This window comes from Bombina bombina, chromosome 4, assembly GCF_027579735.1.
Source record: "Bombina bombina isolate aBomBom1 chromosome 4, aBomBom1.pri, whole genome shotgun sequence".
Lineage (NCBI taxonomy): Eukaryota > Metazoa > Chordata > Amphibia > Anura > Bombinatoridae > Bombina > Bombina bombina.
In genome coordinates, this window is record NC_069502.1 from 299,623,000 (window position 1) to 299,637,147 (window position 14,148).

Genomic DNA, 14,148 nt, shown 5'->3' on the forward strand with positions numbered 1-14,148 from the left:
TTTTCAGGGGGTCTTTCCCTGGTTTCAAGATTAGTGTTGTAATAGATGCTGTAAAAGATAAAGGAATAGGTTTAGTGTCTACAAAGAAATAATTGAATACTTTTCTTAAGTGGGGGGTTATAATTGGAGTAAGGAGTTTGTAAAACTCATTAGGGAGAAAATCTGGGCCAGGTGCCTTATCCAGGCGGGCTTCTTGAATTGCCAAAGAAATTTCCTGCTCAGAAATAGGGGCGTTGATTCCACTTACTGCTTCTTCATTTAAAACCGGGTGATCAAGTCCTTCCCAGAAAAGTTCTGAGGCTTCTTCATCTGATTCCCTAAACGAATAGAGATCTCTATAATAAATGAAAAAGGCATCAATAATCTCTCTTGAATTTTGAAGTAGGTTTCCTTGTTCTAGAATCGAATCAATAGTAGAGCTTCCTTGTGTGTTCTTAACTAAATTTGCTAATACTTTTCCTGCCTTATTTCCATGCCTGTAGAATTTGGCTCTGGTTTTATAATCCTCTTGGATTGCAACATGCATTAGAAAATTATCTCTCTCTCTCTTAGCCAAGGTGTACCTCTTCCAATTTACTGATGATGGTTGAGATAAATATTTACTATAGCTATTAGTAAGTGCTCTCAGTACTTCGTTCTCCCTCAGAGTCGCCTTGCGCTTATAATCGGCCATGTATGCAATAATTTCCCCTCTCATTACCGCCTTACCAGCTTCCCATAGTATATTTGGATCCTTGACAGTGTCAGCATTTATAGTAAAAAATTCAGACATTCTAGTTGTCAACCATTCCCTAAATTTTGCGTTTTTCGTTAAAAACTTAGGGAAGAAAAAACGATGTGTAGCTGATTTTTTTTCGTTTAATGGTATTTTTAATGTTATTGGAGCATGGTCTGAAAAAGTGACTTGCGATATTTTCGATGTAGCGCCAATTCTCAGCACATTCTCAGTGACTAGAAATAAATCGATTCTAGAGAAAGATCTTACACTTTTAGCTTTACATGTAAACTCCCTTCGATCTGGGTTTTGAATTCTCCAAATGTCTTTAAGAGCTAGATTTTTAAATAAAGTTTTAAACATTTTGCCTTCAAGCTTATCTCTTTTAGTCAAACCGCTATTGAGTTTTTGCCTGAGCCTATCTATCTGCGCTCTTGGGGTCATGTTGAAGTCCCCTGCTAGAATTATGTAGCCTTCTCCTATTTGCAAAATTTTAGTTTGTAGGAATTCCCAAAAACTTCTTTCGAAGTTGTTAGGAGCATACAGGTTGCATAAAGTAAAAATAGAATTAGCCATTCTTATTTTTAAAATCACAATTCTACCCTCTGGGTCTATATATTCTGACAAAATCTCATATGGGTTTTTTTTTCCTATGAGAATGGCTACGCCTCTCTTTCTGCCTATACTTGGTGTGAAGAACACTTCACCTACCCAGGAGAATTTTAGCTTTAGAGTTTCTTCTGCGTTTAAATGTGTCTCCTGGATAAATGCGATGTCAGAGTTAAGTTTCCTAAATTGAGAGATTATCATCTTCCGTTTCATTGGAGTTGAGACCCCTCCAACATTCCAGGAAGAAAAAATCAAATTTTTTATATTAGACATTTTTTACACTTTTTCTTTCTAAATTTCTTCGCCCTCCCCTCCCTTGGGATGAGAGAATCTTCTAAAAAGGGAGAGAGAAGAAGAGGAAAAAAAAAAAAAAAAAAAAAAAAAGGGGGGGGGGGGGAGGGGAAAAGGAAAAAGAGCCTCCCAGCACCACTGCCGTCGCTTTTCAATATTGAGGCCTGAAGGATAAAAATGATAAAAAAAACAGAAAACCATCAAATACCAGAGACTCTTATATAATGGCGACATCGATGGCAGATACATTCTTAATCTCATATTAAATTTAACATCATGGTGCATATTACTTAACACATTTTTCTGTATAGAATTTTTCTGCCTCTGCGGCAGTCTCAAAAAAGTGCACCTGGCCCTGGAATTCTATTTTCAGCCTAGCTGGGTAAATGACCGTAGCAGAAAGACCCTCTTTGATCATTCTACCGCAAATTGGGGAGAGCTCCCTCCTCTTCAGGGAGTTTTCGTAGGCAAAGTCTTGGAATACTAATATTTTGTTCCCATCTAATAAGATAGGGGCATTTTTACGAGAAAATTGCATGACCTTGACCTTATCCTGAAAGTTCAGGTATTTCACAATTATAGGTCTAGGTCTTAATCTATCACCCGCTGATAGGGGAGGTCTCCCCAATCTGTGGGCTCTTTCTACCATTAAAGGCAGTGTTTCCTGAGGGATCTTTAGAAGTTGAGGTAAAGTTTCAGCTGCAAACTTCACTAGGTCTGTACCCTGGAAAGATTCTGTAACTCCGATTATTCTGATATTGTTTCTTCTAGACCTATTTTCTAAGTCCTCGATCTTGTTCTGTAACTCTTTCAGAGCTAAAGAGTTTGCCTGTATTTTAGTAACTTGTGCAACTGAATGATCTTCAAGATCAGACACCCTTTGCTCTACTTCTTGAATCCTTGCTGAGAATTGCTTAACCTCCACAGAGAGTGCATGGAGGTCTTGCTTTATTTCCATTCTGAGGGAGTCAAACTTGGGATTTAGAGCTTCAAGGATATCTTTTACAATTATTTGGGAGCTAATAGCCTCTTTTGATTTTACAGAAAATTCAGGTTCTGGGTGTAAATCAACTGTAGTTTCAGTTGTATTTTTATTTCTCTTGTCCCTGGGTCTGGAAGCCATGGTTGGTGAAAAATTTTTAAGGTGTGCCGGTGAGTTTAAAAATTTATCCATATGTGAGTGGGCAGTTAGGAAAGAAAATTTCTGTGTTTCAATCGACAGGAAGAGATCCCTTCCTCGTGCGTGTTTTATAAGTGCTTATTAGGGGAGAAAAAAAAAAAGAAAAAAAAAAAAAGCCCCCCAAGGGGAAAAAAGTGAGGGTGAGTATTTATGGGGAGGTGAGTGAAAAGTGCGGGTGAAGCTGGGGAGGGGAAAAAAAAAAAAAAAAAAAAAAAAAGGGGGGGGGGGGGGAGAGCCCCCTAGGTGAGAAAGTGTCTAATCAAGGGAGGTGTTAAGACCAGGGTTCACAATCCCAGAGGACAGGTAATTGTCTCTTAACAATTGAGACCTGGGGTGGTAGACTCGGTTTAGTAATATGGGTCTAACCCGTTTTTCCTTTCCAATCTTTATAATTAGAGAGTTCTAAGAATAGTATGTTAGGTACAAAGTCAATCAAGTATACTAATCATTTCTAATCTGAGTTTAAATCGTGGCAATTATATGTCAGCTCTCTTTCACTTAGTCCCTCAGTTTAAGTTATCTTATCCCTTTATCTCCTTCTCTTACCTCCCTGTCTATTCTTTCCCTGAGTTACTTGAGCCTGTTATTAGTTAAATGGGAGAGATGAAGCAAAAAAAGGAAAAAAAACAAAAACAAAAAAAAAAAAAAAAAAGAACACCTTAGAATTACTTCCTTTTCTCTCCTCTCCCCCCTTAAATAAGAGGCAGATACTTAAGGGGAACCTTAATAGCAGTCATATACAGATTGATGTTAGCTCACAGTTTTACATTCAACATTCTACAAAAGGGTTCAGGTTTACATAACAGCAAAAACCCTCTTTTTTCTTCTTCTTTCTCTTTCCTTTTAAATAAATTCTATGTTCATGGGTAGTCTAATTGTACAACATCTAATGGGTAATAAGAACAGCACCTCTCATGGATAGGGAATCTGAGTATTTTTAAGTTGATATATAATGTGCACCACAACAGGGTACCTTCATGTCTCACCTAGGAGTATTGTTAGCTTAATTTGACTTTAAATATTTTAGTTACTTTACCACTTCAGATTAAATACTAATATCCCTACAGCAAATAATCAACCAGTGATAACTCTTTAGTTATAATAAGAAACAGTCAGCAAGCTTTGTCATGAGGGGGTTAATAACTGCTGGCCTTAGTTGTATAGTGCCCCTCCAGTGGTAATTTAACTATATCAACAGTATGCATATTAAAACAAGCAGATTTTGTCCAAGCACTGTTGGTTTAAAGCAGTCCTCAGCATGACATTTATAGTGAAGTTTAGAAGAAAATTAAACAGTCTTGGTATCAGATATAGTACTTTGTCTAAAGCAGTTGATGAAGCAATAGTCAGCAATGAGCACAGCCGAATCTTTTTACTTAAGATAAATTTGAGCTGTGGACTTGCAGCTTACTTGGCTTGTAGTGATTGGGATGTCCAAATGTTAGGTGCAGCTTAGGGTAATGCTAAGACAGCGTTTTGTACTCCTGTATGTTGCGAGTTATTTCTTTGCAGGGAATAAGTGACGTCTGGTTTATAGGCATAGTCAAGCAGGCAACTTATGGTTAAGCACAGTTAGTATGAAGCAGTCTTTAGTATGCTTATTTGTAGCCAGGTTAAAAGAAAGTTAGCCAGCATTAGTATCAGGAAAGAGTTTTGTCAAGGGAAGTTTATGCAACAATAGACATAGAAAGTACTTTTTTGCTTAGAGTGAATCTATTTTTTATACTTGCGGTTTTCCTTATCTTGTAGTAGTTAGAGTGCCCGGTTGCTCACCGCAACTTGAGACAATGCTGGAACGGCGTCTTATGCCCCCACTCTCTGGGAGTTTTTTTCTTGCAGGGAGAGGATCTAGCCTGGTGTGAATGCATGGTAAAGTGGCTGGGGTAAAGTCAGCGTGTTCCAATAATATGACTTTATGCAGACAGCCCTCCGCTAGGATGCAGGTCTTACTCCGGTTCAACCATCCACCCTCTCTCCGCTAGGTTCAGTCGCTCGCCGCTTGGTCTCCGCCTCTTCCGTGTATGCGCTCACAGACCTGCGACAGGTATCCGGGCCACAGAGGGCTCAGCTGGGGACCAAGTATTCCGGCTCCCAGTGTGTCAAGGGAGCAGGTGTATCGGTCCGGCCAGGCAGGGAAGAGGTAAGATTTTCGTGGAGCCTGTCTGGAATTAAGTCGCTACCCTCTACCCCCATCCATAGCCCAGATGGGGGAGGGTGTGGGAAATAATAGTATTCTGCCAGTAGAGTTTTGTGGTATTTTCAGGCTATCTACCCCCCTCACGCAGCACCGGTGGGAGGGGGGGACTGCCTTTCAAGCTTATCCTGTGTGTGACCTTACCACGGGGTGTTCTGCGTGGGGTCTAACACACCGTGTGGTATCTTGTAGCGCAAAGTTGAAACAGCGCTGTGCGAGTTCCTCCCAACAGTAACCAAACTGGAAGCAACGTCTCCCCTCGGCTGCTGAGGCACCTGGCGCGTAGTCTACCGCCAAGGTCTAATTGCATGGGAGAGATGAACAAGGCTTGTGCAGCACAGCCTCATGCACAAGCTCCTCCTCCGGAACTCCTCAATCTACTACTCATTTGAAGTCCTAACTTTTTTTTAATGCGCATTGGGTTAGCGCAAGAGCAAAAATGTTTACTTTCAACTTGTAATACGAGCGCTACCTGACATACGCAAAAAATCTTACTTCTAGTGGAGTTAAATACTCTGGCCCTATATTTCACCAAACCGATCAATGGGTGTGACATGATTAACTGTGAGACTACTTGCTGAGTATAGGCCCTGAATAAGCCCCAAAGACACTTGGTCACATGGAAGGTGACATGGCCATTGGCGTGTGATGCCATTCATTTCGTAGTGGGCATTTTTTGCATGCAAGGAGCTTATGCTTCTGCCATCCATATTGATTCCAGCTAAGTGGAGAGAAATACACCGAGTTGTTGCTATCAATGGAAGGTGGATTCCTATTCTTCTTGGGGGTCAATCTTAAAGGTGAGTATCTTGTATGAGCGGGAGTGTATGCTGGTGTAGTGAAATGCAGTAAAGGAGAAAGACTATTTTGGAAAGTTTGTTGTTTGTATATGCACACGTTTTATCAAAAACAGTGTTACACCTTTGTCATTGCAAAGACAGCTTTGGATACTTTGAAAGCCATTTAAAATGTATACCAAATATATACTGACTTCTTGGAACACTCTGTATAACTTTATGAAAGCAATAGAAAAACAAATATACCATTTATACTACTTGAGTCTCTCTCAAATGCATGAATGTTTATGCTAGGATCAACATAGATCCTCATGATAATTACAAAGGTAACAGGGGCAGAACTACAGGGGGTGCAGAGGTTGCAACTGCAACCGGGCCCTGGAGGGTGGGGGCCCAGCTTAAAAAAAATATATATATTTTTTTTTTTCAATAAAAAACATTGACCTGCCACTGCCTGCACAGATAGCATGTGAGTGTGATGTGATGCTTCACTAGTGTCTCTGTCTATGACTACAGGGGTTAGTGTTTCTGTTTTACCCATTGATGTTTATATGTGTATGTATGTGACTGTGTATGTATTTATGAATGTATGTATGTGTGTGTGTGTGTGTATGTTTGTGGAATCAGCAAATTCTTAGATTCTTGCACCTGGGCCCTGCGGTTTCTAATTACGCCTCTGTAAGGTAACATATAGCGGCCTGGTCAAGCGGTGTTGTCCTCTGGTAGAGGTGTTGTTTACTCTAAATTAAAAATATGTTCTATGACATTCTTCATTATATCTAGATTTTTTGCATAGATCCTCATTGGGTTACTATGGTTACAGATTTTCTGCAGTAATGCAGAGTCATCTTCTGGTAGAGGTGTTGCAGTGAACACGTTGCTAAACTGTATGCAACTAGCAAGCTGGCCATGCTTTTATTATGTATTTGGTTATGTGTGTCTGTCCCTGTAGGTGCTGCTTATGCACAGATATATAAACATAAAAATAAAATACATATGCAATAATTTTTGGATATGGATTTAGATTTATTAATAAAAAATATTTGTTAAAAGCAGAAATCCCTGTCCTTTTTTAGGGTGAATAAAACTCTGATTTACTCTCTTCTGTAAAGAGGACTCGTCTTGAAGGAAAGGCAGCTTGTGCTGAAATACTTTGAGATATGTGTGTATGATTTTTAACCATAATCATTTGTGATTCCATTGCATACATTACCATTGTGATTTCTCCCTTTCCTGGAGGTTTACAGATGTCAAGAGAAGATCAGAGGATGAATATTATCATTGGGACGATATTGTTTGTGTACTTTATCACACATTATCTTGTTTTAGTACATCTTCATGTGCACATACATACATACACATATATACATACATACATACACATATATACATACATACACATATATACATACATACACATACATACACATATATACATACATACACATATATACATACACATATATATACATACATACACATATATACATACATACACATACATACATACACATATATACATACATACACATACATATATATATATATATATACATACATACACATATATACATACATACATACACACATATATATACATACACATACATACATACACATATATACATACATACACATATATACATACATACACATACATACACATATATACATACACATATATACATATATACACATATATACATACATACACATATATACAAACATATACATACATACACATATATACATACACATATATACATACACATATATACATACATACACATATATACATACATACACATACATATATACATACACATATATACATACATACACAAACATATATATATATATATATACATACACATATATACATACATACATACATACACATATATACATACATAAACATACATACATACATACACATATATACATACATACACATATATACATACATACACATATATACATACATACATACACATATATACATACATACACATATATACATACATACACATACATACATATATACATACATACACATATATACATACATACACATACATACATACACATATATACATACATACATACACATATATACATACATACATACATACACATATATACATACATACACATATATACATACACATTTTTGAGCCCTTCCCTATCAAACATGTTGTCATATACCATATCCCTTTAAAACCCTTTTTATTCATTTTTTTTTAAATTAACATATTTTACCTCTAATATGAATATATATATATATTGAATACTTTATCTTAATATGTTTTACATGTGTTTTGTAATTTTATTTTACTTTACTTCAGGTCTCAATTCACGCTATCTTTTTTAGCACTATTATGTGTTTGAGCGCAACACATAACTCACACTTTGCAATATGCGAAATGTTTAGAACGCCTGTGATATCCATTGAAAGTATAGGGCACTCTAAAAAGATGTCGGCCCCGATAAACACTTTACGGTTATTCTGTTTTACCATGGACTTGAATTACCAGATTACACACTATTTTTAACAATATTGATAGTGCACCCTGCACTAAGAATAGTGCTCCACTTGTAATCTGGGTATTAATCAGGAATGGTGAAAAGAAAACATATATAACAAAATAATGATTAAAGGGACATGAAACTTAAATAAATCTTGGTATCATTTGTTGAAAGAGCAGCAATGCACTACTGGTTTCTAAATGAACACATGGGTAAACCAATGACAATCAGTATCTACAGTATATGCAGCCACCAATCAGCAGCTAGTACCTAGGTTCTTTGCTGCTGCTGCTGAGCTTACCTAGATAAACATTCCAGCAAAGAATAACAAGAAAATGAAGCACATCAAATAATAGAAGTAAATTGGAAAGTTGTTTAAAATTGTAGGCTCTGTCTAAATCATGAATGTCTAATTATGACTTTACTGTCCCTTTAAATACGATTGTGTTTCAGCTTAAAGTTTAAATGTATATCGCCTATATTTTTTTATATTAGATTGCTTTAGATTAATAAGAAGGTTTCAAAATAGTTTAAAAAAAAAGCCAATAAACTTCTGACTTGATTAACCTGTTTCTGTACAATATTGCAAGACATGCAAATATGGTTTGGTTATTAATTTATAAAGCAATTATATGCAAGCACAGTTATTATAACATTTGTCTAGAAGAGAGTCCATAAAAAGAGTGATCATTTAATTAGTTATTGATAATGTTTAATTATTAGGATAAATCATAGGTCTCTTTTTACTATTGCTACTAGAAAGTCAATTCCGATATCTAAATTCATGAATCATACATCATAAACAATTCAACATCTTTCAGTACATTTTAAATAATGATGCTTTGAAGACTCATTTTATTTGCAAAGGTCTGAAATTGTTGTTGTATTAGTGAACTGAAAGCCCTCAATACCTTTTGTCCTAAATCTACCTATGTTCTACCCTGAGAGTGGATCACAATAAGCTGGTTTGCAGATTGTAAAAAAGAGATGGGATTTTTTCCCACATTGCCAACTGGGGATCTGCACCTTCAACCTCATTACTGAAGATAATGGGATTTACAGATTTTATTATATAGAAGAAGCCATCAACATTGATCACCTTTTTTACTTTTGCTATAAAATGCAAACATTTCTCCTTCTCATTCACATTGTACCCAGTGGCAATATTACTCATGCGTTGTATATCTGTGCTGTAAATAAGACCTTCACAGATGGTTGTCACTTGATGAAAAGCATTAAGAAAATGTAACACGCTTTCTCTAGTTCGCAGCTGCTACACTGACCGGATTCATAATATGGGCTTCTACAAATGCAGCAGACCATAGATAATCTTATAAACAGTCCCCTTAAGACTTTTTGTCTAAACAAATTTGTCACAGAATAAGCTCTACTTAAAGCATCAAAACTGTTGGGGCACACAGGCCCTTGGGTTTTGAAAAAAGACGACAAATTTGAAGATCAAAAACCCTCTTATTAATGTATTAAAAGAAATAGCTTGGACAAGCAATTGCTCAGTAACGCTCATCTAAGCAACAAAAACCTGAAATCTAAGAGTAAATACTATGTCCAATAACAGCTGCTAATGTTAAAGGCACATAGGAATGATTAATTAAATTGAATGCAACACTTCCAGTCAAACCTTTAGAGCATTAACTCAGTTCTTAAATTATGCAATATTAGTTTTACAAACTATTAATTAATAGACATCTTATTTGTAGCCTGTTACCAAAGAAAAAGACTATATCTCTAGAGTCATTAACGTCTAGGAAACTGCACTTCTGGCTGTTTTTGCCGAAAGGAAAACAGACTTAAGTGTTACTTTGCTTCCATGTCATTTCTGTGTATATCTTAAAGGATACATGATTTAATAATTGTGCTGTAGGAGGGAGATATGGGTGCATAACATATCACACAGTATTTCAACATATCTTGAACATGGGATTTTACATCTCATGAATGTATTAGAACATTTTCTGTATTAAAAATATTAGATAGACAAGAAGAAGCGATGATGATGCAATGGTGACTAAAAGGGCATGATACCCAAATGTTGAAGCACATGAAAGTGATGCAGCATAGCTGTAAAAAAGCTGATTAGAAAATATCACCTATCTACTGTATAAGTAAAAAAGGAAGACATTTCCCTAAAAATTTCCTAAGTATTCAAAATGTAAAGAATGCTAGTCCCAGGAGTGGACCTGCAAGGGAGTGTGCATCTGGCATGTGCAGGCACAGTCATGTTATTTTCCTATTCAGTTTAAGGAACTTTACTGTGAAATCTCATGAGATCACAGCAAAGCAATGCATTACCACAGCACTGCTGATGCTGATTGGCAAATGTGGGTTTGTGTTTGTTGTTTTGTTTTTGTTTTCAACTTGCAGCTTTACAACAGCTGGAGAATAACAGTTCACAGAGCACAGAGCTGAAGAAATTGTGAGATAAAATATCTTCCTTTTTACAGAGATGTTCTGATGATATTTTCTAGTCAGCTTTTTACAGTTATACTGCATCAGTTTCAAGTGATTTAGCATATGAGTATTATGTCCCTTTAAGTACAAGCCATGTACTTATATCTCAGAATCCCTTTATTTGCCAGTTCAATCATCTTATGCCCAAATATCACAGGCAGCACTTGCAAACCATTAGAAGTGGTATATGAAAATATTGTATGCAAAAACTATCGGCCAGATTACGAGTTTTTGTCGGTAAGGCTGTGCGGTGCTAACGCTCCTTTTTTTCTTACCGCTCACTTAAGCCAACACTGGTATTATGAGTTTTCTGCAAGCCGGCGTTAGCCTCAGAAAAGTGAGCGTTGAGCAAAATTTAGCTCCACATCTCACTGTAATACCAGCATTGCTTACGGTAGCGGTAAGCTGGCAAAACGTGCTCATGCACGATTTCCCCATAGGAAACAATGGAGCTGAGCTGGCTGAAAAAAACTAACACCTGCAAAAAAGCAGCGTTCAGCTCCTAACGCAGCCCCATTGTTTCCTATGGGGAAATAACAGTTATGTCTACACCTAACACCCTAAAATGAACCCCGAGTCTAAACACCCCTAATGTTTCACTTATTAACCCCTAATCTTCCGCCACCGCTACCGACACCTACATTATATTATTAACCCCTAATCTGCCGCTCCGGACACCGCCGCCACCTACATTATACTTATGAACCCCTAATCTACTGCTCCCAACATCGCCGAACCCTACATTATATTTATTAACCCCTAATCTGCCCCCCGCAAAGTCGCTGCAACTATATTAAATTTATTAACCCATAATCTTCCAACCCCAAAGTCGCTGCTACTATATTAAATTCATTAACCCCTAAACCTAAGTCTAACCCTAAGTCTAACCCCCCCTAACTTAAATATAATTTAAATTAAACAAAATAAATTTAACATAATTAAATAAATTAATCCTACTTAAAAGTAAATACTTACAGATAAAATAAACCCTAAGCTAGTTACAATATAACTAATAGTTACATTGTAGCTAGTTTAGGATTTATATTTATTTTACAGGCAACTTTGTATTTATTTTAACTATTTAATAACTACCCAGCTAAAATAAGTACAAAATTACCTGTAAATTAAACCCTAACCTAAGTTACAATTACACCTAACACTACACTATAATTAAACTAATCACCTAAACTACCAACAATTAATTACAATTAAATTAAATAAACTAAATTACGAAGAAAAAAAACACACTAAATTACTGGAAAAAAAAAAGAATTACAAGAATTTTAAACTAATTACACCTACTCTAATCCCCCTAATAAAATAAAAAAGCCCCCCAAAATAATAAAATTCCCTACCCTATACTAAATTACAAATAGCCCTTAAAAGGGCCTTTTGCGGGGCATTGCCCCAAAGTAATCAGCTCTTTTACCTGTAAAAAAAAATACAATACCCCTCCAACATTAAAACCCACCACCCACACACCCAATCCTACTCTAAAACCCCCCAATCCCCCCTACCTTGAGCCGTCTTCACCCAGCCAGGCAAAAGTGGTCCTCTAGAGGGTCCGAAGTCTTCATCCTATCCGGCCAGAAGAGGACATCCAGACCGGCAGAAGGCTTCATCCAGGCGGCATCTTCTATCTTCATCTTTCCGGAGCGGGTCCATCTTCAAGACATCCGACGCGGAGCATCCAAGATGGTGTCCCTTGAATTCCGATTGGCTGATAGAATCCTATCAGCCAATCTGAATTAAGGTAGGAAAAATCCTATTGGCTGATGCGATCTGCCAATAGGATTGACAAAACATTCTATTGGCTGATTGGAATAACCAATAGAATGCAAGCTCAATCCTATTGGCTGATTGATTTTTCCTACCTTAATTCTGATTGGCTGATAGGATTCTATCAGCCAATCGGAATTCAAGGGACGCCATCTTGGATGACTTATTTAAAGGACCAGTCATTCAGTCGTCGGCCGTTGGATGAAGAGGATGCTCCGCGTCGGATGTCTTGAAGATGGACCCGCTCCGCTCCGGAAGGATGAAGATAGAAGATGCTGTAAAGCTATATACAAAATGATTTACCATTCAAAAGCCACCTTAGATGGTGCGAAGAAACGACTTGCCCATTGTATAAACCAAAGCAAAAGTTAATATTAAACCTCCAAGCTGCGGTAGCTGTAGCTCACCTTCCTTCCAGGGATAAGGACCTTCAGGTGTCTGTGTCAAGGTATCGGCAAAATACCTGGATCCAACCGAGCCTACTCACGGACCCGTGGAGGCTCAGCACCTCAGCAAAAGGTTGTTAGAAAGAGGTCTGTAGTTAACAGAGCTCAACACAAAGTAGCAAAGCTGGATAGGAGTACCTTGCTGCCTGACAAAAGTGCCTCTGATGGCAAATCTTTTGATAGTGTTACATTTATTACTAATTATAGTGCACAGTACAAGAAGGTGTGTGACATAGTACGCAAACATTTCAGGGTGTTGGTCTCTGATAATTTATTGGTTCCCACTGTCGAAAAAGGTATAATATGTGCTTATAGAAAAGCAAAAACAATTGCAAATTCTGTAGCACCCTCTGAAGTAATTTAACCTAAAGGGTCCACCTCTACATGTTACAGCATAAAGGCAAGTTTAGATGTGGCCTGTCAAGGTGTTAACCGTATGAACATGCTCTTGTAGGTGACAGATTTAAATCTATGGTAACACAGGAAAGCATTGCTATATGTAGCTGTCTTAACTGTACTTGCAACTATGTTGTATACCTCATGACATGTACCACCTGTTCCCTTAAATATGTAGGACTCACTACCAGGGACGTGAATTCACATATTAGAGAACATCTCTCCACCATACATATGGGTAAAGCTAAAACCCCTACAACATTTTGCACAGTTCCACAACAAGAGTAGTGACACTCTTGGATGGAACATTATTGAATGGATAGGGGTGGGGATAGGATCAAACGCCTAGAGCGACAAGAAATGTTTTGGAAATTTAGGCTCAAAACTAGGGTACCTTCTGGACTCAATTCTGAGTATGATTTATAGATATCACAATAAGTTATATTGATTCATTTATGTGTTGTCGATTCTATATGCACGAGAGTCAATTCTGTTCCATGTTCAAGTTTGCACCTTGAAGGGAATGTTGTAGCCAATAAATTGAGTCATTCATAAATATATATCTAGCCTGGTGCAGTACGATCTCCCGTGCATTGTGAATATGAATTTTGTTCCATCTCACTTTAAGCAATTGAGCATGCTGATGGGTTTTTATTTATTTTTACTTTCATTTTTCTATACAAATATTTGTGTTTTTTAGATACGCTTATATGACTAGTGTTGTGCAGAGGGATATTGTTTATTTA